Below are 25,910 nucleotides of genomic sequence, written 5' to 3' on the forward strand. Positions count from 1 at the left end.
TCTCGCAACCTGCCTTGTGGCCCTGTGTCATCTGTTGATTGTAATTCCCAGGAGTGTTGTGTGTGGTTGATTCGGGGGCGAAATCCACTTGAATGTCTTTTGGAGGGTGTTGAAGCAGCTCGAGTTGACGGCGTTGACCTGTCGGGTCATGGAGATGGAGGAGTCGAGTACGATGCTGAGGTTTCGGGCGTGGGGCGGGGGGGCTGAGGAGGGCATTGTCCCATGCCGAGGGGGAGGGTCCGAGGAAGAGGACTTCGGTCTTCTCCGAGTTGAGCTTCAGACAGTTTCTGCTCATTCAGGGTGTGACGTCCTTCATTCCTTCCTGGAAGTTGAGTGTGGTGGAGATTGGGTCCTTGGTGAGGGAGAGGATGAGCTGGGTGTCGTCAGCGTAGGATACTATGCTGAGTCCGTGCTGTCTGAAGATGGCGGCGAGGGGGCCATGTAGATGTTTCCACCTCTCTGGGCATCAGTTCCCCCGATAGATCTGATAAACATCCCAGAATATCCTCCCAATATTTCTAGATTATCAGACAGGACCAGACCATTTGTATAAAATTCCCTTCAGTGGCTGAGCATCTGGGTCTGTTCGATAATGCCTCCGGGTATATTTTCCCTTTAAGCGTGGGTGTCGGAAATGTGTTGTGTAAGTAATTAAATTGGGTGCATCTCAGTCTAGAATTCTTAGATACCAGCTTCACACTCTTCAGTCGCTACGTGACACCTAATGGCCCAGCGCGTCCTCCCACCATCCCCGCCATGCCGTGGGTGAACACTAGCTGTAGAAGTGGTGAGGTATCCATGACACTCTGTCCCGCCATCCAGGTGTTCACCACCAAATGGTGCAGTGCATTGTACAGTAAAAAGTGCCCTGATCCCAGATTATAAGCTTATGCGTATGTCCTCAAACATTCTCAGTATCCCATCTGTGAATAGATTGTCCCACACTGGAATACCCACTTTGTTCTGTTGTCTCATGTCATGAATAGTTTCCAGTCTAGCACATTCCAACATGGCCTACAGCAGTATGGGAAGAGGGTGTGGTAGTCCTGCAGCATTTAACCAACTTTGAACGTAGACAGCCAGGTTAAAATGGGTTGCTGCACTAGGTGTGCCCCCTTTATCTAGGGGTGCATATAGTTTTTTATGTGCTACTCTGAAGCCGCCCTTCTACCCAGATAAGGGAGGTGAAATCTTTGGAGTAAGATTTCTTTGGTATTGGAGGCAATGCTGCAAAATAATACAGCAACCAGGGGAGTAGCAGCAGTTTTGCAGTTGTTACTTATCTCAACGTCCAGATCGTTGGTGTTCTCCAGAAGGGAAAGGACTGTAGGGTTAAAACTGTTGCTCTGCCCAGGTAACCACCTAAGAGGTCTTACTGCTCGTGAAAAATGTTAACTCCCAAATATTTGTTGGTTGGAGTTCTACTTGCAAGCCCTCCATTGAAAAGTAAGGCTTTGGCGTCTCTGGTCGTTTGACAGGGGGAACAGACACAACTTGTCCCAGTTGACCCTGAGACCTTACTGACATCTTCAAACCAGTTCATAACTGAGCACAAGATGTCATGTCAGAGGGCATTTCTGCGAAGATAGATAAGGACATCAGAGTCTAAGGAGATGACAGTTACTGTCATGGCGATTCCCCAAGCAGGGTCATGTGTCCTCAGGAGAAAAAACAGGGGGCCCTTCACCTGTGCTAAGATTACGGTAGAAAGAGGGCATCCCTGCGGATATTGTTATGCCAGTGCACACCCTTGCTTATGGTGCAGTTTTGAGGAGTTGCGCTCACCAGCAAAACTCCGAACTCAATCTTATTTGCCCCTAGTGACTGCGAGCCCACCATCCGATCCAACCGCACATGAAAGCCATGAGTTGTAGAGTAATAGAAGTAAATATGGTCTGTGGGTTGCAGGACAAGCCATATGTCCAGTACTGCCCAGTGTGACAACCAGTCCGCGAGCGCCTGCGCATTTGAAGCTGCAGTCGTTGTCCGGAGTGGCGGGAAGGACCTGTCTATGTGCACATAGAGTACCAAATTAAAATCCCCTCCCAGCAGCCAGGGGAGCCCAAGGTAGGGAGACAGCATGACGGACCATCGCGCCAGGAACGAGGATTGATCTGTGTTCGGGGCATATATGGAGCCTAATAGTATCTGTTGGCCATTAAGTGTCCCCCTCACTGAAGTGTATCTGCCGTCTGGGTCTGTCACTGTGTCCTCACAAATGAATGGGGTGCCCGCTCTCACCCACATTAGTGTGGCCCTCGCTTGCACGGAGTATGTTGTGCCATATATATGTCCCCTCCAGCACCTGAGCAGTCTGTAACGCTCCGGCTGGGTCATGTGCGTTTCCTGCAACAGGGCGATTGCGGCCGAGTGTCTCTGGAGATATGCTAATATGGAGTAACGGCGCGTGAACGTGTACATGCCACGTATGTTCCGTGTGATTGTCCGCTCGTGTCATTTCTGATGGTAGTGATCGACGGGGACACCAGGGACGAGGCGTCTCACATGGCGCGGAGGCTAGGGACCTGAATGGGTGAGTCGGAATGCTGCATCGGATACAACAACATTAAACAAACTATGAACATCATAACATCTGGGGCGGTCATTTCGCATTGGTCTTCCAAACTTCTGTAACCCTGGAGTATTCTGAACTAGGACAATGTGTTGCTTATGGGGGGTGCGTGCTAGTGATGTTTTATTATAGCCTTCCCCTTTATTTCCAATGTGATTAGTGTGCCATCATTTGAAGCTCCAGAAGCATCCCGTGGGGCCAGCAGTGTGCGGGCCTGGTAGCCTAAGCAGGCGTGTATGTGCCCTCCTAATATATCCATGTTTTGTCTGGTGGCGGGCATCCCAATAAGGTATCGTCCCAGAGTGAGGGTCGTCTGATGTGTAACCCAAGGGGCCCACCGCCCACTGTAGCAGCCAGCAAGACAATAGATTTCAGTAAACAGTGTTTTACTTGCGGGAGCTGCTTATGTTAGAGTACATCACGTCATCGCTCCATCATATAATGCCATCAGCAGGTTGTGGGGTGATTACTGGTAAACCAAGATCTTCTGAGATTTCTGTGGATGGTGATGAAGAGCCACTGAGCACCAGCATGTCCTGCGTGTAACAGACTGACCGTTCACTGAGTTGTGGAAATCCAAAGGTCGTAACTGCTTCCAGCGCGTCCGGTCTTTCCTTCCTCCTGTTTTTCTGGGTTTGGAGCTGTAGCCCCTGGGTTTGCGGCCCTCCGGTGCCCCCGTCTCCGACGTCGTCTGGTTCTCCTGCTCGATGTGTTGTCGCCGTCTGAGCCAGAGGGCCGCACGCCCGTCACAACCCAGACTCCTCCAGCCAGTCTCATGCCTCCTCAGGAGAGTCAAAGAAGCAGGTCCCATCTTTCGTGACCACTCGTAGTCGGGCATGGAACAGCAACGAATATGCTAGCTCCAGGGGCCGGAATTGACGCTTCACAGCTGTATAGTTGCTCCTACGCCTCTGCACTAGAGCAGTGTAGTCTGGGAAGAGCACAACTTGGCTGCCGCTCACTTTGAGGGAATCCATCTTACATGTTTCACGGAGCACCGCATCTCTCTCTATAGTTGAGTAATTTAAATATGAACGGATGTGGTCTGGCACCTGGTTGAGGTTTCTGCGCTGGTATGCGGTGAGCCCGTTCAACCACAAACTGCATGGACAATGTTCCCTGGGGCATAAGATCGCGCAGCCACAGTTCTGTGAATTGTTCCAGGTTTCTACCTTCCTCTCCTTCCGGCAGACCCACCACGCGGATGTTACGTCGTGAGCGTCCTTCCGCATTTTCTGCCTGGTCTTCCAGTATGTGGACACGGTCTATCAAATCCTGTAGTGCAGCTGTATGATTTTGCGTCACAGGTTGGAGCTCCTTCCGTGTTTGGTCGTGTGCAGTGACTTTATCGGCCAACTTTCAGTGGTTGGCTAGAAGCAAGGTAAAGTCCGACGTAATTTTGTCAATCCTGGTCTCCAGGGAGGTCCTGGTGTGGTCCAGTGCAGCACCAATCCGCTCCACTGCTGCGAGGACTGAGTCCATTTTGGCCACCAAGGCTGTGGTCGTTGGTTCCGACATCTTCCCCGTAGTCCCTTGCATAGGGTCGAGGCTGGCGGCTCGCAGGTGTCCTTGTTGTGTCTTGGCCCTCATCCGACCCATTACAAGCTGCTGCGCCGCGGGCATTTGCAAGATGCAAGAAGAAAAAAAAAACGCGCCGGCCACAGTGTCACAATTAAAAGGTCCTCGTCTGAGGGGGTCGCCTAGGAGGTTTGATCAGGTAGGTACTGTATATGGCTGCCTCGCCGCTCTGCACCCCTTGTGCGTAGTATCCCAGGCACCAGCCTGCGGGGTCCGTGGGCTGTCTCTTCCGGACCTGCTCACCGGCGGGAGGATACGTCCATCTTCCAGAAGTATTGGCGCACTTGAATCCAGTGGTGCACATGTGGTAGAGTGAGGGCAACTCAGTCAACATCGAGTCTCTAGTGGCCGTTTACTCATCAGCAGCAGCATCCTATGGGCGTGGAAGCGGGGAGCTATAGCAATCAATCACTGTCAGTGTCTCTACCATGTACGCATCCAGTGGTGCGCTGTTAGTTTATCCCTCGAGCTCCAGTTGGGGGCTTCATGGGGGTCCTGCAAGTACCATAGTTTCCTGCCAGCTTCAGCCGAGTTCGCTACAGGCCGCCCACAGTGAGCACCGCCCGCACATCCACTCTTGCCTCCTCACCGGTGTTACATATGCTTCCTTCTCCGTTGACACCTGGTCCCGTTGCCTGTTCACCACGGACCTCTTCGGCTCCCCAGTAGTAGTCTAGGCCCAGGCTCCTGGGTGCCGCTACCTCGCCTCTGGCCGCACTTCTGTAATGGCGGCGATATTCCAAGAGCTCCCACTGGGACCAACGGTGATTTACGTCACGCTCCTGTGCACCTCAGGGGTTCTAGCTCCCAGCCGTTTGCGCCGCTTACCCCGTCTCTCAGATGGCTGCTCCTGAAGCAGGCGCCTACACCGTGCAGCCCCCAGTTCACGGACTTCGATGTAGGGACATTCGGCGCTGCCTGTCGTGCTACTCAGGGCCTCTGGAATTTTCTGATCTGCGCTCCCATTGTTTGATGCAGTTCTTGATAGATTTCCACCACTCAGCCGTCGACACCGCGCAGCCCACAGTACAAGGGCCCTTAGGCGGTGTGTCCGCAGCGCTTGCTGTCTCGGGCGGCAGGGGAGTGTGGGTGGAGGTGCTCAGCAATCACTAAGGCGTCCGTATGCCTGGGCGCTCCTAGCTCCGGCACAGGGGGCTTGTCACTGCTCTTGTCCGCCCCCAGCCCGCATTAATGAACTCTTCGTGCACCATATGATTTACGTCTGCCACAGCGCATCGGCGATAGTCCTGGGGGATACCGCAGCACGGCTCCAGTCCTCCGGTGGTGGAGGAAAGCTTCCACCATCCGATCACACCGTTTTTGGAGTCTCCACTGCAGTTACGGGGCAGGCGCTCCACCGCAGGCGGCCATCTTCTGTCACAAAATGTCCGCGCTCGGCCTCAACGTCAGCAGGGCCGCTCGCTTGCCACTTGCACCGCCGGTCTCCCAGAGGGTTAAACCGCTCAACTCAAGGCTTCTCGGATGCAGCGCGCCTTCCGACACCCCGTCCTGGACATCAGTGTCGTAGATGGCACTCGCAGGGTAATTATTTCGGATAAGAGGGGATTGATGGACGGAGCACTAGGGATTTGCATCCGCCATGTTGGTTGGCTGGCTAGCCACGCCCCCTCTCTAGTAATCTCTTTATGAGATTATAGAGCAAAGTACACACTTGAAGCAAAATAGAACTTCAGTAAATAGCACAATATACACTGGGCCCCAGGGGGGAACCTAACCATACATTAAAGTGGTATAAGAACCACAACTTGACTAGACACAAGGCCTAGAGCCTGTAGAATCGCGGGGACCACCAGGAACCACCCAAGGTAGTGACACAGTGGACCCACGGGGACGCGTGCATTGTGAGAACACAGCCGCGAGACGCCGTTAGCTTATGTGGGGAAAGTCGCCGTTGGAATTTTAAAGATGAAGGACACTTAGACGAGGACTTAGAGCAAATCTCTTTAGACTTAAGGGGTTCTAAGGGCTAACACCCACGGGAGCACTGTAGTACTCGAGTTACCTTACCCAGGGAAGCCGGGTGCATAGGTGTCAAATGGTGTCGGGAATCGTCGTTAATTTCAATTGTGATCTGCTGCAAAGTGCTGCTGCTTTGGAGGAGAAAAGGGTCCGGTGTGATCCAAGCCTGGATTGAAGATGTGAGTATCTTGAAAGCAGAGGGGACAGAGTCTGGGTCACTTGCCAGTGACCAGGGGCAAGATAGTTGAATACCCACCGATGTCTGATGATTCAGGTGCAAAGAGATGAAGCTTGACTCTGCTGCCACGAGGACCAGGAGGTGTCGAAGAAGACCAGGAGCTGGATTCGAGCTGTCCGACGAAGGATGTAGAGTGCTGCGGCGTGGGTGCCTGGATTGGACAACAAGCCTTGGCAACAGCAACCCAAGCAGGAAGAGAAAATATGCTTCGGTGTGAACCAGCAAGGTCCAGGGGACTCCCCCAAGTGGTGGAAAGTCAGGGCACGTCTGGAGCAACCAGGGAAGCCCAAGAAAGTTAAAGTTGCCTTCTCAGGGACCCATCAGTCGACGGACCAGGGATCGCGAAGGTACCTCGAGAGAAAACACAAAGGGCCAGCTCACGGAACACTCGTGGAGTGTAGGCCAGCAATCTATGGTGGAAATGCTGCTCAGTGTCTGGGCTACAAGCAACCCAATGCACAGCCTCAAGGATCGTCGAGAAGCAGACACACTTGCAAATGTGTACGGTGTCTAGGGGTTCCGGTTCCACTGTACCCACGAGGGCTGCAGGTCTCTGCTTTGCTAGGGACTCAGGTCGGCCACAGGGAGGTCTAGAAATCCACCTCTGTGTTGCAATTTCTTCAGAGTCTGGCGGGAGCTTTGGCGAAGCAAACCGGTCAGATGCGTCTTTGGTGCCTGCCAAGCAGGGGAGTAACTCCTTTACTCCAAGGGAGAGTCTTCGGGCATCCAGCGTCGTGCAAATCGTCGAAATTCCAGGATTCAGTATCAGAGTTTGTCCAGGTGTAATCTCAAGTCCTGTAGTCAGGGGTTCCTATCTTCTACCCAAGGAAGGGGTGGGACAAACTCTGGGGACCCACCTATGGGAGGGTTTTGGAAAGAGGGGTGGCTACACCCATTTCCTTTGTCCAGTTTCGCGCTAGAGCAGGGACTAGTAGCCCCTGCAACCGGTTTGAATTGGGCTATGCAAAGGGGGACCAAATGTTCCCCCAGTGCTGACTTCAAAGCACTCTTGGAGTGCACCCACCCAGCCCCAATACACTAAAGCCTGTCAGGGAGGTGGTGACACCTCCCTGTGACAGGAATCCTATTGTCCAGGCCTCCCCTGCCAGAGTTTCGTCCAGCAGCAGGAGGCCAGACTCGTGTCTGTGGCATCCATTTTTTGATGCCAGGGTTCTTTTAAACTGGCACCGGTGTGTACATGTCTCTCCCTCTAGAAGGGTGGAATCATAACCCCGCCGCCGGAACAGGCGAGGGGTAGGATTCCAAAGTGTTTGGAATGGCTGCAAAGAAACAGGTCGTGTTTGGTGTCAAAGTTAGCATTTACTGCGAGGTTATAATGTACTTAAGAGTATTTGGTCTGGCTGCCTTACAGAAACACCTCGAAGGTTCCGAAGGCTGCAGAGGGGCTCTGCTCATTCATGGGCACCGTCTCACACAAAACCCAGCACCCTGCCTTCAGGATTGATAAGGCCTGCCATAGGGGTGACTATTAGGTTTATATGTGTAGTGAGATAAGGTAGATATAGGGAACCTATATCTAAATAATGAGTGCATACACCACCTTACGCAGGCTGATGTAGCAGACCTGTGGTGTCATTTTGGAAGGCTGCCCAGGGATGGCATAATACATGCTTCAGCCCCTGGTAGGCCTCTGGGGTACCTATGTCCTTGGTACCTAGTGTACCATACACTAGGGACTCCTATGGGTACCCCGGTAACCAAACTGGAGTCTACCTAAAGTACATGGAATCATTTTAGAGAGGAAGCAGCTAGGCTGGTGTCCTGGATAGCAGGGCTCCAGCCAGACTAAAGTCGAAAAACAGTGAAACATAAGCAAAAAGTGGGGGTAACTATAAGAAGCAGATCCTACTCTTACACCTCTCTCAGAGCGATGTTGCACGTGGCTCAAGTGGCCACGCTGGTCTGCCCCTCGATGCGCTCACCCCAGCCTGGTTTTCTGGTGCTCCAGCTAAGGTAATCTGGCTCTGCTTCCTTTCAGTGCAGGTAAAAGTACATTTTCACAAAGTCAGTATTGCTCTCGAACAATTGATCGGCACACCATACAAGGTTATCCTTGCAGGCTTATCTTTGAAAAAAGCATATACCAATGAATCCTCCTAAGTGTAAAAAAAAGAATCATTACAAACTCAGACCCTCTGCCGGTTAAAAAAAAATGGAAATACACTATCCCACCAAGCACTTGCTTGTCATACCTTAAATAGAATTTCCACTAAAGCTCACATTTCTCACATTTTGGAAATATCTGCAGTGTCGGACCAGTAATGAGTCCTAAAAATTAAACTGAGGATGACCCTTACATTTCCCAAATATTTCTAAAGAGTACTCAAATCAAATATTAAATTATGTAATATAAAAAAAAACTTAACATGGGACATCTGTAGTGTGGATAAATATGACCGTCTTGAGCATTCAGCTGACTATTACAAAACAATCTGCCTTCGGCCTAACGGTTTATGGAGTCACTAGAACCTCTTAAAGGTAATATTAGACACTACTACATGGGGTTGGTATGCATAAAGAGAGAGAGAACACGCTGAAAGAAGACTAAGGTTAAATTGACCTTATAGTTTGGTAAAAATGTCAATGTAATATATTAATTAAAAAAAAAATACTTAAATTCACGTTATTTTTTCAAGTAACTATAACTTGCGCCCTCACCATTCAGTGTTGTCGTCAATATCATTTCAGATGTCGTATTATACCGCAATAATCTAATAGAATATGTCATGAGCAATAAGCAGTGCATGGCAAGAGTGAGTCAGTTACTTGAACTATAACTGGCGAATTTCAATGTGTTTTTTGCTTAAAATTTTACTTTTAAACTGATATTTTCTCCTAACCAACATAATTTAAGCCTTTGTTTTTTCCAGTACATTTCTAGGATTTTTTTTTTTACTTAAAGTAATATTTTAATATCATACGTAACTGTCTACGCCCTGCTGCGCACAGCTTTCACTCCTGCATCTCCTCTGTCCCAACGGGCGGCAAACCAGAACCAGACATTGATGCAACCCCCCCTCCCTTTCTTTGGGGGGGGTTACCATGATCCAGTTGGTCTCTTACATGAGCCAACACCCCCCCCCCCTCCCAAGAGAGTCGTTTAAATTAGGTTCCATGCGTTTTTTTTTCTTCTTTCCCAGTGTCTTTTTCTCCTCTTTTTTTTTTTTTGGGTGTAAAATCCCTATGTCCTGAAATGGTGGTTGTTACATTTCTCTGAAAGTTGCGGTCTGAAAGTCAAAGTACGAGCTCCTGCTGGATTCGTGGGAGCCTTTTGAAAGAGAAAGAGGGCAAACGGGGAAAAAAGCCCCTTCTGCCAATCAGATTGCTCTAATATTTGAAGTTGCATGCCAGCAGGAGTCTCTCGAACCAAACTGTCCAGATATATATTCATTTTGAACCTTAATTTCTCAAACTACTAAACAGATTTACACCAAAACACAAAAAAATTCACCTTCTGAGTATAGTTATAGCTTTCAGCGCAATTTGGTGTAATTACATTCTGCCGTTTAGGCTGCAGTGCTGTTCAAACATCCCTATGGAAATAGCTTGGGGAAATTGTGTTTTCGATCCCCCCGCTTTATCATTGACACCAAAACTTCCAAGGAAGGAACTTTGGTGGATGAAATTATTTCAAAAAATCAAATAAAGCTTTGTGACTATTTATCAAACTGCGCCAAAGTTCAAAACAGAACAAAAAACACTCTTCCTATGGAAACTCTGACCCAGCTAAAAATATAGATGAGTATGCGTGTATTTGTGTGCGTGTGTGTAGGGGTGTGTGTGTGTATAGGGGTGTGTGTGTGTCTGTGTGTGTGTGTGTGTGTGTGTGTGTGTGTAGGGGTGTAGGGGTGTGTGTGTGTAGGGGTGTGGGTGTGTATATATGTGTTCATATATATGTGTGTGTATGTATTACCTACTGGCGATAGCCAGTAGGTATATATAGTTAGGATTTTTTTCCTATGGGATTTCTGAAAATTCTATGTCGAATAACTTTGGCGTTTGTGGACGGAATTGGCTGAAATTTTCAGGAAAATGCACATTTTGTTTCTGCGCAGCCCCTGAAAATTTGGGGGGGTTTCGTCAAGGGGGGGCCGAGAAAAAAGGGGGGTCCCAAAACGCGTTTTTCCCATTCATTTTTCCATAGGGCGGTTGGACTCGCTTTTAGCTCGAACGGCTGAATGGATTTACACGAAACTTGGCAAAATTGTAGATATGGTTTGCCCGACGTGCCTTTGCTATGTCTCAATATATGTGCTCCAGTGGATTTTGAGAAATTAACGTTTAAAAAAATATATATATCTGTGACAGCGCTCCGGTTAGCGCCCCGGTTTGCGTACCGGAAGCGTAATGGAACTTCGCGAAGCTGATTGGCTCTCCTGTGTCTGTCAACATTCTAAACAGTCCGGAGCGGCCGCCATCTTGTCAAGAGGTGGTGAAAAACGAAGGGGGAAATGAAGGAAAGGGAGCAAGGTAGACCCCTCCTGACCCCCTAGGATTGATGAGGGGGATATTAAAGTGCCCCGCGGGGCAAAAAATAAAAATTTTCTGCGATTTTTCGCCGTAGAGGCGCGTCCCGGTACGCGAACCGGGCAGCTAACCGGCAGCGTAACGGAAGTCTGAGGAGAAGCTGATTGGCTGTCAACATTGTAAACAGTCCGGAGCGGCCGCCATCTTGTCTCTCGGTAGGATCGAGAGACAAGAGGTGGGAAAAAAAAGGTGTAAATGAAGGAAAGGGGGTAAGGTAGACCCCTCCTGACCCCCTAGGATTGATGAGGAGGCTATTAAAGTGCCCCGCGGGACAAAAAAAAAAATTCGATTTTTGCGGTAGAGGCGTTTCCCGGTACGTGAACCGGGCAGCTAACCGGCAGCGTAACGGGAGTCCGCCATCTTCTGTTTTTGGAGCGTCCGGTTCGCGTACCGGGTAGCGTTCCGGTAAGCGTAACAAGGAGAAAACCAAGAGAAACAGTAAAATGACATTTAAGGGAATAGATTTCCACCAAACTTGGCAAAATTGTAGGGACTGTTCGTTTGATGTGCCTTTGCAAGGCCTCAAGATATGTGCAAGTGTGGATTTTGTCTAATTAAGGTTAAAAAAAATATATATATCTGTAAGCGTGCTCCGGCGCGCTTACGTTACGGGTTTTGTTTGCGCTGCAGAGCCGATACGTCACGGTTATGCGGCGCGTCATGAGGTGTCTCACGTGGCTACGTGATACGTCACGTAATAAAGAATATATTTTACAGCTATAGATATTAGCTTTTAAAAAACCAATGAAATTCACTGAAAAAACCATAGGTTATAGACCATATATAGTTATGAATTTGCATTTGCAAAACCTTGAAAATTCACTGAAAAAACCATAGGTTAGAGACCATATATAGTTAGCAGGACATTTTATTGATATAAAACCAATGAAATTCCATATATAGTTAGTTGCACTAACTATATATTCCGCGCAGCCGCAATCCAATGCTGATGATGTCACATATTACATCATTCATGACATGGTCAGTGACATCACTGATGACATCTCTAAAAATGTTTTTTTCAGAGAATATATATATATATATATATATATATATATATATATATATATATATATATATATATATATATATATATATACATACACACACAACAACCTCTCCCGGCTGTTCCTCGTCTCGTATCACGGCGAGCCTTTGTGGGTGCCGGACACCCTTAATTTCAAGAACAAAGATTCTCCCACTCAGAAGAACGGCACAGGCTACCTACGCCACTAAGGCTTGGTGACCAAGCCTTAGTGGCGAAACGCGTCGGTAGGGAGCTGCTGATTTTGTGCCTCTAATACACACTTTGAAGCATCCAGAGGTAGCCTGTGCCGTTCTTCTGAGTGGGAGAATCTTTGTTCTTGTAATATATATATATATATATATATATATAATCCCAATCTTGGCTTCGAAAAGAACAGACATCGACTCCGCGTGGATGAAGATCAAAGGTTCCTTGTTCACTACATCTGCTTGCACCTTGTTAGTGAGCCTCATTTATACTAGTGCATAATTGACATGTGGTAGAACAACCATGTGACATAGGTAACCATGTGACTGTAAACGTAGAAAAGTTGGTCGCGCTCAAAACATGCAAGTCACAGTAACACATACAGCAGAAAAGTATTATTAAAACAATGTAAATACATCTTTACAATTGATAAATAATAGTTGTGTATACAGGTTACTGATATTTACAATTTGTAGCTGGTTTAATGTAAGGATTGTAAGCTTGTGTAACACTAATGTCATCTGCCTGTTACGTGCTGGTTTAGACATGGAAGAGTTCCTATACAATTGGTATAAGCTCCCAGCTGCTCTGCAGTCTGTAACCTCGTGGAGCCTGATCCGTACATGTTGTGTGAGCATCACATCTCTGTCTGAGTGTGTTGACAAGTAAGTGCAGGGCGGGTTAATCTAGAGGCAAGCATGTCATTATGAAATCAGTAACGGCACGCTTATGAAAGAAAAGTCAGATAGGCAAGACTTTCTCCGGGATAAAAAGCGTACTGTTCTCATGGAAAAATGACGGGCCCGCTGCAACTGGCTGTTGCGAGTTCGATGGGCAGACGTTTTACTCAAGTGAGTTCGAAGCTACGACAGATTTCACGGATGATCAAGTGGGATCTAGTTGTTGGGATAAAACGCAAGTGCGTGAGAGCGGACGGGGGTAGCCAGAAGTGGGCAAGGAGTCCCGCCCCAGTGGGCATTGGACGTGTATCTCGTAGGAGAAGTCCCTGGTTGCCTCATTTCTAAGTCTCCCTTTGACTGTTACTAGTGTCGAATGTCATGTAAGAGAACAGCTGTTTATTCGTTCAAGAAGGAACCCATATTGTGGAAGTGGCTTGCAACGTTGGTTGGAGGGCATGGTTGTTCTAATAAGTAGTGATTGTGTGTGTGTGTGAAGAAAGGTTGAAAGAAAATAGAGAAAAATAAATAAAAGTGCACTAATTGATTTAAAAAGGATCAAGTCCTAGATGGTGAAACTAGATGTCCTCAGTAAAATGGGTATGTTACACAAAAAGTGAGAGGGGATAAAGTACCATTATTCTGGGAGCCGTATCATAAGTGTACACTAAGAGCCTCATCAGCATTGAGACCAAATGGGATCTTGCTATTGAGCTCTATGATATATTTAGATTCAAGTTGCCTCAGTTTTTGTTGTCTGTTCCCTCCCCTGGGGTTTGGTGCTACACTATCTAACACAAAATAGGTGAGTTCCTCCGTTTTGCCGCTGTGGTGGGCATTTATATGGCGAGCCACAGGATATGCTGGATCGTCATTGTTGATAGCTCTGAGGTTTTGTAGGATCCTCACATGGGCTGGGTGTATAGTGCTCCCCACATAGATTAAGTCACAGGAGCATTTAAAAACGTACACCGCAAAGTCTGTTTTGCACGTGTAGTGTTGTCTGATTTTGAAACGGGATTTTCTGAAAGGGTACTTGACTGTTTTAGTGTTGACCCCATGTTGGCAGGCTTTGCACTTGGTGCACTTGTAGAAACCCGGTTGGGAATGCAACCAGATCTTTTTGGGAAGAGCAGAAGGTGCGTAATTAACCAATTCTTGGCTCATTGACGTTGATCTTCTGAACGTTAGCTGGGGTAGTTTGGCACAACTCTGGCCTATGATTGTGTAATTTTTAATTAGTGGCCAGTTTCTGTACAGGATTTTCTAATGTTCTTATGGTGTATGTTGTATCTGAAAGAGACACGTTAGTGATAGATTCCTTACCTTAGAATATCCCCAGGCGTCAGACTGGATCCGAAAAGTTTTGCGTAGCAGTACCCTTGTGCGTCGGTAGGCGTCGTCTGCGGCTCCGCGTCCATCGTCGGCGTCGTGGGCGCCGTGATGACGTCGTCGGAGTACTTAGACGCCGCCTCCGCGTGCTGACGTCAGTTCTTCTTTTTTCCGCGCCAGCCAGCGCAGATCTGGAAAGAGCAGTTCCCTAGTCACTTTTTGACTAAACTTTTGTGATCTTTTTTGATCCATTTCGAAGTCTTTACGACTCCGGTGCCGTTAGGGATGCCCGGCTTCAAGCATTGCGACGAGTGCGACCGTACCATGTCGGTCACGGATCCCCACCGCTTGTGCCTGATGTGTTTGGGCGTCGACCATGACGACGAGGCCTGCTCAGACTGTCGGGCCCTCTCGAGGAAGGCCAGGCGGGAGCGGTCCCGCAGGCGACTCGAGATCCGCCAGTCAGCCCCGCGCCGTGTGAGGTCCCGGTCCCGGTCCCACGGGAGGTCGAGGGACAGGTCGCGGGGACGGAGCCGTCACAGCTCCGGGAGTCGGCGCCACTCCTCCGGGTCCAAGTCATCAGGTAAGAAACATAAGAAGTCGAAGAGACATCATCGCTCTTCTGACTCCCCCCGACGCTCGCGCGATGCGGCCGGGGGTTCGGGTGACACCGCCCACGCGGCTCCTCGTGAGTCGCGGGCGCCGCGTTCGGCCCCATACCCCCCGGTCCCTGAGCTGAACGCGACGCCGGAGATCGAGCGCTTCCTCATGGCCATGAGGTCCCTTTCTCCTCCGACTGGTTCCGCGGCGCCTTCGGGCCCAGTGAACCCGTCTGGGGGCCCTAGTGGGTCGGGGGCTACGACCCCGACGCTGTCGGGTGCTTCAGCCTCGACGCCGCCTTCGGGCCCGGCGCCGCAGGGCTCCACGATCCCGACACCGCCGGTGCCCTCGGGCTCGGCGCCGCAGGGTACAGCGGCCCCGGCGTCGTCGGTGCCTTCGGGCTCGGCGCCGCAGGGCACCGCTGGGCCCTCCTCGGGCGATGGATCGTCACCGGTGGACATTACGACCCCCCCGGCGTCGGTCCGTGTGGTGTCCCCTCCGGCGTCGTCCTCGGGCGGCGCCGTCCCCGATGCCTCCTCTCACTGGGTTCCGACGTCGGGACGACGCCTATCGGCGCCGGTCGGAGAATTTCAATTCTATGAACCCACCCCATTCACTTATGACCTGAGTCTCAGGAGATGGGGGACGAGGAGAATTGGGAGGGGTCTGAGGACCCTCTGACCAGGGAGTGTCAGTCTAACATGGACTGGACAGGAGACCTTGGGGAGGCCAGTGGCCTGGACACCTCTCCAGACACTGGATTTGTCTCTCCTCCTACTGTGGCTTCGGAGGAGGGTGCTACTTATAGTGTGGTGTTGACGAGGGCTGCTAAGGCCTTGGGCCTTGAGCTCCCCGTCGCGGCCGTGAGGACTTACCTCCTCACTAAGGTCCTTAAGCCGCAGTCATGCTCCATGGAGCCTCTGCTGCCGTTTAATGAGGCCTTGACGGACGTTCTTTTGGGCACTTGGTCCAGGCCCGCTACAGGTTCGCCTGTAGATAGGAACGTGGCCAGACGCCACCGCCCGGCCCCGGGCGACCCATGTTTCCTGTCCACCCACCCCACCCCCGAGAGTCTGGTTATCCAGGCCTCCAACTCCCAGACCGCATTCCCGACGGCTCCCCCCGATCGGGAATCCAAGAGGGACGAGGCCTACGGCAAGAAGGTATTCTCGTCCCTTAGCTTGGGACTGCGGTCTTCCAACACCGCATGCCTCTTGGGCCGTTACACCCACTCTCTGTGGGAAACGGTGGCGGAAGTGCTGCCAGAGTGTCCTTTGGAGGTACGGGCCAAACTCGGCCAAGCCCTAGTGGAGGGCCGGGACGCAGCAAAGTATTCAATCAGGTGCGGACTGGATACTACTGACTCGCTGGGCAGAGCGATGGCTACGACGGTGGCGATACGACGCCACGCCTGGCTGAGGTACGCCAACTTCTCGGCAGACGTCCAAAATACACTCATGGACATGCCGTTTGATGGCCGTCGCCTCTTTGGCGACAAGGCAGACCACGAGCTTGAGCGCTTTAGGGACTCCAGGGCTACGGCCAAGTCCTTGGGCCTCTCGGCCCCGCGCCAGCAAATGGGTGCCTTTCGCTCCTTTCGTGGCCAAGGAAGGGGCGCCCCCACACGTGCCGCCAGCCACTCGCCGCAAACTGTCATCCAGCGCGGCGGCGGCCATGGAAACCGCCGTGGAGGCGGTCGGGGAAACAAGCGGAGCCAGTCCACACCTGCCCCCGCAGCATCCGCCTCTAAACCCTCCTAGTCCGTGCTTTTCGGCCCATGTGACGCCAGTGGGAGGCAGGGTTCGCCATCACCACTCTCACTGGCGCACAGTCACTTTGGACAGGTGGGTGCTGCAGATCGTTCGAAGGGGCTACTCCCTCCCCTTCGAGACGACCCCTCAAGCCATGCCACCGCAACACCACCGCGTATCAGGGGGATCACTTGCGGCTCCTGCAGGAGGAAGTTTCGGCCCTCTTGGCCAAGGGGGCCATCGAGCGCGTTCCTGGGCCAGAAGTAGGACGTGGTTGCTACTCTCACTACTTCCTGGTACCCAAGAAGGGCAAAGGGGGCCTACGCCCTATCTTGGATCTGAGGAACGTCAACGGCTTCCTCCGGAAGGAGAAGTTCAAAATGCTGACACTGGCTCAGGTCTTGGCTGCCCTAGACCCAGGAGACTGGATGGTAGCGTTGGACTTGCAGGATGCGTATTTCCACATCCCCGTCCTGCCGGCCCACCGGCGTTACCTGCGGTTCACGGTAGGCCTCGAGCACTTTTAGTTTACCGTGCTCCCCTTCGGCCTTACCAGCGCCCCACGGGTGTTCACGAAGGTGATGGCGTTGGTCGCAGCTCACCTGCGCAGGTTAGGGGTCTCAGTCGTCCCCTACCTAGACGACTGGTTGTTGAAGGCGGGCTCGCCCCAGGCAGTCGTCAGCCACCTCCAGACTACGGCGGATCTCCTGCACCGGCTGGGATTTTCCATCAATGTGCCGAAGTCACACCTGTGCCCCTCTCAGAAGCTCCTTTTCATCGGAGCGGTTCTCGACTCAGCGCAGTTTCGGGTTTACCCGCCCGAACAGCGGGTTCGGGATATACAGGCTCTGATTCCGATCTTCGGGCCGTTATCCCGGGTTTCGGTCAGGTTGACGCTGCGGCTTCTGGGGCTGATGGCCTCCTGCATCCTTCTGGTGCATCGCGCACGGGGGCGGATGCGGGCTCTGCAGTGGGACCTGAAGTTTCAGTGGGCCCAGCACCGGGGCAACCTGTCCGACCATGTCCTGATCTCGGAGGGCACTGCCAGACAGCTGCAGTGGTGGCTCACAGACCGCGATTGGGTCAACGGCAGATCCCTCTCCCTTCCCCAACCGGAGCACGTAGTTGTGACGGACGCGTCCCTCCAGGGCTGGGGCGGCCACTTGGGAGAGGCGGAGATCAGAGGACTCTGGTCTCCGGCGGAGTCCCGGCTCCATATCAATCTGTTGATATGGAGCTGCAGGCGATTCCTCTGGCACTGAAAGCATTCCTCCAGTCTGTCCGAGGGAGTTCAGTGCAGGTGTTCACGGACAACACCACCGCCATGTGGTACTGCAACAAACAGGGCGGTGTGGGGGCGTGGACCCTTTGCCAGGAGGCTCTGCGCCTCTGGCAATGGCTGGAACATCAGGGCGTGACTCTGGTGGTTCAACACCTGGCAGGTTCTCTGAACGCCAGGGCGGACGAACTCAGCCGTCGGTGCTCGATGGATCACGAATGGCGTCACAACTCGGACGTGGCGCAAGGCCTCTTTCTGCGATGGGGAAAGCCTTGGTTAGATCTATTCGCCACCGAAGAGAACGCGCAATGTCATCAGTTCTGCGCGTTGGAATTTCCAAGGCGGCACTCGCTCGGAGACGCTTTTCGTCGCGAGTGGAGCTGCGGTCTGTTGTACGCCTTTCCGCCTATACCTCTTCTGTCCAGAGTGCTGAAGAAGATCAAGCGCGACCGGGCACAATTCATCCTTGTGACTCCGGACTGGGCACGAAGGTACTGGTATCCCGAGCTACTCAGTATGTCAGTCGATCCCCCGGTTCGTCTGCCTCTTCAGGAGGACCTTCTGTCGCAGCAACAGGGCACGGTCCTACACCCGAACCTGTCCAGTCTCCACCTCCATGCTTGGAGATTGAGCGGCGACAGTTGAGGCCATTTGACTTGCCTCCTAAAGTTTGCAACATCATTCTGGCAGCCAGGCGTCCCTCCACAAAGTCGGTATACGCCTGCAGGTGGAACAGATTTGTGGCATGGTGCACAGCAAAGGCTGTGGATCCCCTCAATGCCCCTCTCTCTGAGGTTCTTCTCTTCCTTCTTTCTCTTGTCCAGCAGGGCTCTGCTCTGGGCACTATCAAGGCCTATCTTTCGGCTCTTTCAGCCTTTCTGAGGCTGCCTGACCAGCCTTTTTATTTCAAGTCCCCTATCGTAAACAGATTCCTGAAGGGCATCACTCATACCTTTCCTCCTGTTCCCTTCGTGATGCCTCAGTGGGACTTGAACCTGGTTCTAACATTACTGATGTGCGCTCCCTTTGAGCCACTTCAGAACTGTCCACTTCGCCTTCTTGCTTTAAAGACTGCCTTCCTGGTAGCCATTACCTCTGCCAGGAGAGTGAGTGAGCTCCAGGCTCTCTTGTAAGCCTCCTTTCCTTTCAGTCCATCCGGACAAAGTTGTTTTGAGGACTAGGCCCTCCTTCTTGCCTAAGGTGGTCACGGCCTTCCACATTGGGCAGTCCATCACATTGCCCACCTTCTTTCCGCCTCCGCACCCCTCGAGAGAGGAGAGGCTCCACCGTCTGGACCTAAAACGTGCGCTCTCGTTCTATCTGGATCGCACACGCCAGTTCCGGGTGGATGATCAACTCTTTGTTGGGTACGCGGGCGCTAAGAAAGGGAAAGCGGTGCACAAGACCATTTCTCGATGGATTATCATGTGCATCCAGGCGTGTTACTCCTTGGCTACGAAGGAACCCCCTGTTGGGCTGAGGGCTCATTCCACTCTAGCCACGGCCACTACAACTGCCTTGGGCCGAGGTGTGCCCTTGCAGGACATTTGCCAGGCATCTACGTGGGCCTCGTTGCACACGTTTGCAAGGCACTACTGCCTGGACAGTCAAGTCTGGAGGGACGGCTACTTTGGCCCTTCCGTTCTCCAGGACTTTCTGGTGTAAATATTGGTTCGCAGACCCACCACCACGGGGATGGTATTGCTGGGGTATCTATTCTAAGGTAAGGAATCTATCACTAACGTGTCTCTTTCAGATGCACAAGTTACTACTTGTGTAACGATATATCTGTAAGAGACATTAGTTAGTGATAGATTCCTTACTGACCCACCCATCCTCCCCGTTTTGCGAACCGATATCTAGGGTTAAGGTCTCCCCTTTCAGGGCCCTAGTTTCTTGGCACCAGTGTCGATTTTTGTCATGGCTCTGCGCTTCTGGCGCGGAAAAGCTGTGGCTAAGAACTGACGTCAGCACGCGGAGGCGGCTTCTAAGTACTCCGACGACATCATCACGGCGCCGACAACGGACGCGGAGCCGCAGACGACGCCTACGGACGCGCAAGGGTACTGCTACGCAAAACTTTCCGGATCCAGTCTGACGCCTGGGGATATTCTACGGTAAGGAATCTATCACTAACTAATGTCTCTTACAGATATATCGTTACACAAGTAGTAACTTGTGCATCATGTGATCAATCTAGGCGTTGCGTTTGTGTTGGTGGTTTTGGTGTCATTCGCTGCTTTGGGCTTTTTTGGAGCAGAACCGACCTGTCCAGGCGGTCGCTCTTTTGTCTTGCTTTGTTCAATGTATTTGGGCTATAGCCTCTTTCCTTGAGTCTGGCACAGAGGCTATCAGTGCTTGAGGTGAGGTTGTTCTGTAAACTGCAATTTCTTTTCATCCTTATGCATTCAGCATAAGGAATACTTTCTTTGAGGCTTGTGGGGTGGAAGCTTGATGAGTGCAAAATGGTGTTCCCTGCAGTTTCTTTTCTATGGGTGCAGGTCTGTATTTTGCCTCCCTCATGAAACACCTCAAGGTCTAGAAAAGTGATTTTTTCTTTGCTAGCTGTACAAGTGAATTTCAGGTTTAGATTGTTATTATTTATGTCCCTGGAGAATTGGAGGTCGCTTTCTTCCGTGCCACGCCATAAGATGAAAATATCATCTATGTAGCACCTGTACAAAACCACGTTGTTGGTGATTGCGTGATGGTATTGGGACATGAGTACTTGCTCCTCCCACCAGCCCATATGCAAATTAGCATAGCTGGGGGCGAAGCAAGTACCCATGGCAGTCCCTTGTATTTGTTTGTACAGGAGCTTGTTATATGTAAAGGGGTGGTTCTCCAGGCACCATTGTCAAGTCAAGTCAAGAGATTTATATAGCGCGCTACATACCCATAGGGTCTCAAGGCGCTAGGGGGAGGGTGGGGAGTTACTTGTCGAATATCCAAGTTTTAAGTTGCTTTCTGAATGCCGGGTGGTTTTGAGTAAGTCGAAGGTGAGTGGGAAGTGAGTTCCATGTTTTGGCTGCCAGGTAGGAGAAGGATCTACCTCCCATGGTGGTTTTGTTGATGCGAGGTACAGTGGCAAGGGCTTGGTTGGAGGATCGCAGCTGACGGGAGGGGGTGTAGAAGGACAGTCGTGTGTTGAGGCATTCGGGCCCAAGTTGGTAAAGTGCTTTGTGTGCGTGGGTTAGGAGGCGGAAAGTAATCCTCTTATTTACAGGGAGCCAGTGGAGGTTTTTCAGGTGCTCAGAGATGTGTTCTTTACGCGGGATGTCTAGTATGAGCCTGGCTGAAGCGTTCTGGATGCGTTGGAGTTTTTTCTGGAGTTTTGCGGTGGAACCGGCGTATAGAGTGTTTCCGTAGTCCAGGCGGCTCGTGACTAGTGCATGGGTGACCGTTTTTCTAGTTTCGGTGGGGATCCAGCGAAATGTTTTTTTGAGCATGCGAAGAATGTTGAAGCATGATGATGAGACGGCGTTGACTTGTCTGGTCATCGAGAGTGAGGAGTCCAGGATGACGCCCAGGTTCCGTGCGTGGTCTGTCGGGATGGGAGCTTTTCCAAGGGCTTCTGGCCACCAAGAGTCATCCCAGGCGGAGGGGGAGGTGCCTAAGATGAGGACTTCTGTTTTGTCTGAGTTCAGTTTCAGACGGCTATGCTTCATCCACACGGCTACTTCTTTCATTCCTTCGTGTAAGTTGGTTTTGGCGGTGGTAGGGTCTTTGGTGAGTGATAGGATCAGTTGAGTGTCATCCGCGTAGGAGATGATGTTGAGATTGTGTTGGCGTGCGATGGTCGCGAGGGGGCTCATGTATACGTTGAAGAGGGTGGGGCTGAGTGACGATCCTTGTGGCACGCCGCAGATGACTTCAGAGGCCTCTGACTTGAATGGTGGGAGACGGACTCTCTGTGTTCTTCCGGTGAGGAACGAGGTGATCCATTCCAGTGCTTTTCCCTGGATTCCTACGTCTCTGAGGCGCTGTAGAAGGGTGCTATGACAGACTGTGTCGAAGGCAGCGGAGAGGTCGAGGAGGATGAGGGCGACTGTGTCTCCGTTGTCCAGTAGAGTTCGAATGTAGTCTGTTGCTGCGATGAGGGCGGTTTCAGTGCTGTGTTTGGCTCGGAAGCCAGACTGTGAGGAGTCGAGGGATTTGTTGGCTTCGAGGAAGGCGGCGAGCTGGTTGTTGACAGCTTTCTCAATGACTTTGGCCGGGAATGGAAGAAGCGAAATGGGGCGATAGTTTTTGAGTTCGGTGGGGTCAGCTGTGGGTTTTTTCAGGAGGGCGCTGACTTCTGCGTGTTTCCAGCTTTCTGGGAAGGTGGCGGAGTTGAGGGAGCAGTTGATGACATCTCGGAGGTGTGGTGCTATGATGGAGTCTGCTTTGTTGAAGATGTGGTGAGGGCAAGGGTCAGTTGGGGATCCTGAGTGGATGGAGTTCATCAGGCGGATGGTGTCCTCAGTGGAGATAGGGTTCCAGTCGTGAAGGATGTTCAAGGGGGGTGAAGGTCCTGCAGAAGGTTGGGTGGGTTAGTCTTCGGGTCGGTTGTCGAAGCTGTTGTGGATGTCTGCGATTTTGTTGTGAAAGAAGGAAGCTAGGGAGTCGCAGAGGGCTTGGGAGGGGGTGATGTCGTTGGAATTGGCTGATGGGTTGGTAAATTCTTTGACGATGTTGAATAATTCCTTGCTGTTGTGAGCGTTGTTATCTAGACGGTCTTTGAATGCGGCTTTCTTGGCAGACCGGATTAGTTGGTGGTGTATGCGGGTGGCGTTTTTGAAGGCGTCCCTGGTGTTGGTGTTTGGGTCTTTTTTCCAAGCCTTCTCGAGGGAGCGGCAGTGTTTCTTCGATTTCTTAAGATCATCGTTGAACCAGGATGCGTTTTTGCTGCTTAGTTTGCTTTGGCGTTTTTTCAACGGTGCTAGGATGTCGGCGCTGTTGGATAGCCATTGGGTGAGGTTCAAGGCTGCTTGGTCGGGGTTTGAGGAGTTGGCGGGGGGGTTTAGTAGAAGCGATGAGGAGATCTGGTCGGTGGTGATTTTGTTCCAGTTTCTTCGCAGGGTGGGATGAGGATGGTTGTGGATTGTGGTCTTATTGTAGGTAAAGTGAACGCAGCTGTGGTCCGTCCAGTGTAGAGCTGTGGTGTGACTGAATGAGACATGTTTGCTGGAGGAGAAGATAGGGTCGAGCGTGTGACCTGCGATGTGGGTGGGTGTAGAGACAAGTTGTTTGAGTCCGAGGTCGGCAAGATTGTCCAGAAGGGTGGTGGCGCTGCTGTCATTGCTCTTTTCCAGGTGAAAATTGAGGTCTCCCAATAGAATGTAGTCCTCGGAGTGGAGGGCGTGTGGGGTGATAAAGTCTGTGATGTCATCACTGAATTGTGCACGGGGTCCTGGGGGACGGTAGAGGAGGGTGCCTCTGAGTGTGGTCTTGGGGTCGGTGTGGATCTGGAAGTGGAGGTGTTCGGCGCTGGCAAGGTCGACGTCCGAGCTGGTTGAGATGCGGATGGAGTTCTTATGGACGATAGCGATGCCTCCTCCTGTATGCTTGATGCGGTCCTTGCGGGTGATCTTGTATCCTTCCGGGATGGCAATGGTGATGTCTGGGGCTGAAGAGGCATTCATCCATGTTTCTGTTAGGAAGGCGACGTCCGGTGAGATGGTGTCGAGTAGATTCCAGAGGTCGATGGCGTGTCTGTGGACCGAGCGGGTGTTGAGCAGGATGCATTTAAGGTGGTTGGTGTCAGGTCTCTGTATGGTGTTGGTGGATGAGGAGCTGGTTTTGGTGCCGTCGAACTTGCAGGAGTTGCAAGAGAAGGGACCATGGGTGAGTCCAGGAGCGGCTTGGACGCAGTTGGGGGAGCGGCCGGGGTTAAGGGCTGGGAGGGTGGTGGCATCGTAAGTAATGCGGGAGGGCTGGGCAATGCGAGGACCAGGGGGTATGGCGCTGGGCGCGGTCTTGGCGCGGACGGGCGTAGACAGGCTTACCTTTGGCGCACCTTCGGCGCGGCCGCAGCGCGTGGACGCTGCCCGTTGGAGCATCAGGCATAAATGAAGTGTGGAGGGGGCGGAGCGTGGGAGGGTCAGCTGGGAGGCGGGGTCTGGGAGGAGACACGGGTGAAACAACAAACAAGTCTAAATGGCCGCCCAGAGAGAAATCGAAAGTGGGGCACAGCCGAAGCTTCACTCAAAGAATCTAGTTACTAAGTGACTAAGGAGACGCTTCACCGACAAACACAATCGCCGCTTTAGACCATTAATTAAAATGTAGCAATGCGCGCACTAACGCTAACAAGCGCTCAAACGTAATGTAATTATTTCGGAAAAGCAATGCGGGCAAAAACGATACCAAGGGAAGTGAGATGATGTATGCGCTGTAGCAGGACGGCAGTCAGCAGGAATCCTGGCAGGCAAGGCAGGCAGCTAGCACAGGGCTTTTGTGAAGCGAGTGGAGAGCTGGGATCAGAGTGTGTTGAAAAAGGGTTATGTTTCTGTTGCCAAGAAAGTGCTGCATTGCTTTCAAGCCATCTCTGTGTCTGCTAGTGTATAAGCTCTGGACATCCAAGGTAACAAAGCTAAAATCTTCTTCCCAAGCATAAATATATTTATATATATATATATATATATATATATATATATATATATATATATATATATATATATATATATATATATATATATATATATTCCACAAACGCCACTTCCTGATCCACCCAGAACCGGCGAGGCAGTCAAAGTAGGAGACGGACCACTGGATTCACAGGTTCTTTACTGTATTGCAGCTGGTAAAACAGGAGGGCAATACGCGTTTCGGGCTTCAAGAGCCCTTGTTCACATATATATATATATATATATATATTTTTTCACCTTAGACCCGGCACTCTAGGCTTTGATTTACCAATTTGATGTATTTATTTCAAGGCTGAGGCAACACATTAACCACCATTGGGAGAAAGTGCCTCTTTTGCAGTGGTGGTTCAGAAGACAGCCGAAGTACTAGAATTACAGCTGCCCTCCATTGATACTAAAACACAGGGTTTGACTGAAATTGTACAGCTTGGGCCAGCAATATATGAACTTTTACTTCCATTTAATGATCTCCTCTCCAATACCTTAATAGCTGCTTTGTCGAAACCATGTATTTTATGGCATGTGTGTTAGTAGATAAACAATGTTTTTGCCCACCTGTTAAGTGGCATGTAGCCCAACATCATAGACCGATGCCTAGTGATCTGGACTTTTTCACCTAGCAGCCTAATCCAGATACTATTTGACAAGCCTCAACCAGTAAGGTGAGCTCTTGACTCGTTGTCTTCGGAAAATTAGTCTTTTCCTCTGCTAGTGTGGCACTGCGATTGGTAAAGCGGCCTGTCTGTATGCGCTGCTACAGACATGGCCAGCAAGATCTTGCCAGAGGTCCTGGAGACCCAGGGCTTCTGTTTAAAACTATTTGACAGCAGGGCACAGTCAAGTAGCTATTCAAACCAGTATGGTCCCCATGGACTACATTAGCAGAGTTGTCGGCACCAGCATTGTCCTTCACAGACATGCCTCGATGTGCACTGTTTTTACAGGGGATATACAGGCTTCTGTAATTTATACGACCTTTGATGGGTCTCGCATCTTTGGAGAGGCAGTGGACTCCGCTTTGGAACTCTTTAAAGACATTAGAGATACCGCACAAGACTTTGACATCTGCTAAACAGTTTTCACACCAGTTTAGAAAATTTGGGGGCTGCTCTAGGGGGTTGGCTTATAGGTAGAGGCAGCCTTCTTAGCCAGTGATGCAACAGTTCTTTCAGGGACTTGAAAGCAGCAGACTGCATGCAGCCAGCAGTGGCATCAGTCCTCTAACTCCTCTTTCCTTCTACCAAAGCCAGAAAATCTACTTAGTTTGCCTTTAGTAGCACATTTCCACCTATTGGAAGGCAGCATTCAGCACTTGCTCCCTGGTTGGCGATCCACTGGCAAGCCATTCCCCCCAACAGATGGGTCCTGTAATTTGTTCAAAAAGGGTACGCTCTACCCTTTCTTGATTCCTCACCCAATATGTTGCCCACATCTGCAGATTGACGCAGACACAAGCTGTTACTGTCCAATGGTGCAATTGAGAGTATACCGG

At 51.0% G+C, this 25,910-nt stretch overlaps 1 protein-coding gene across 6 annotated transcripts in view; it reads left to right on the plus strand.

The window, feature by feature from the left end:
• The window catches only part of ITSN1 (intersectin 1), a 1,645,471-nt gene that overhangs the window by 437,709 nt on the left and 1,181,852 nt on the right, over positions 1-25,910 (plus strand). The gene's annotated exons all lie outside the window — the stretch shown is intronic.

Source organism: Lissotriton vulgaris, chromosome 8 (assembly GCF_964263255.1).
Source record: "Lissotriton vulgaris chromosome 8, aLisVul1.2, whole genome shotgun sequence".
NCBI lineage: Eukaryota > Metazoa > Chordata > Amphibia > Caudata > Salamandridae > Lissotriton > Lissotriton vulgaris.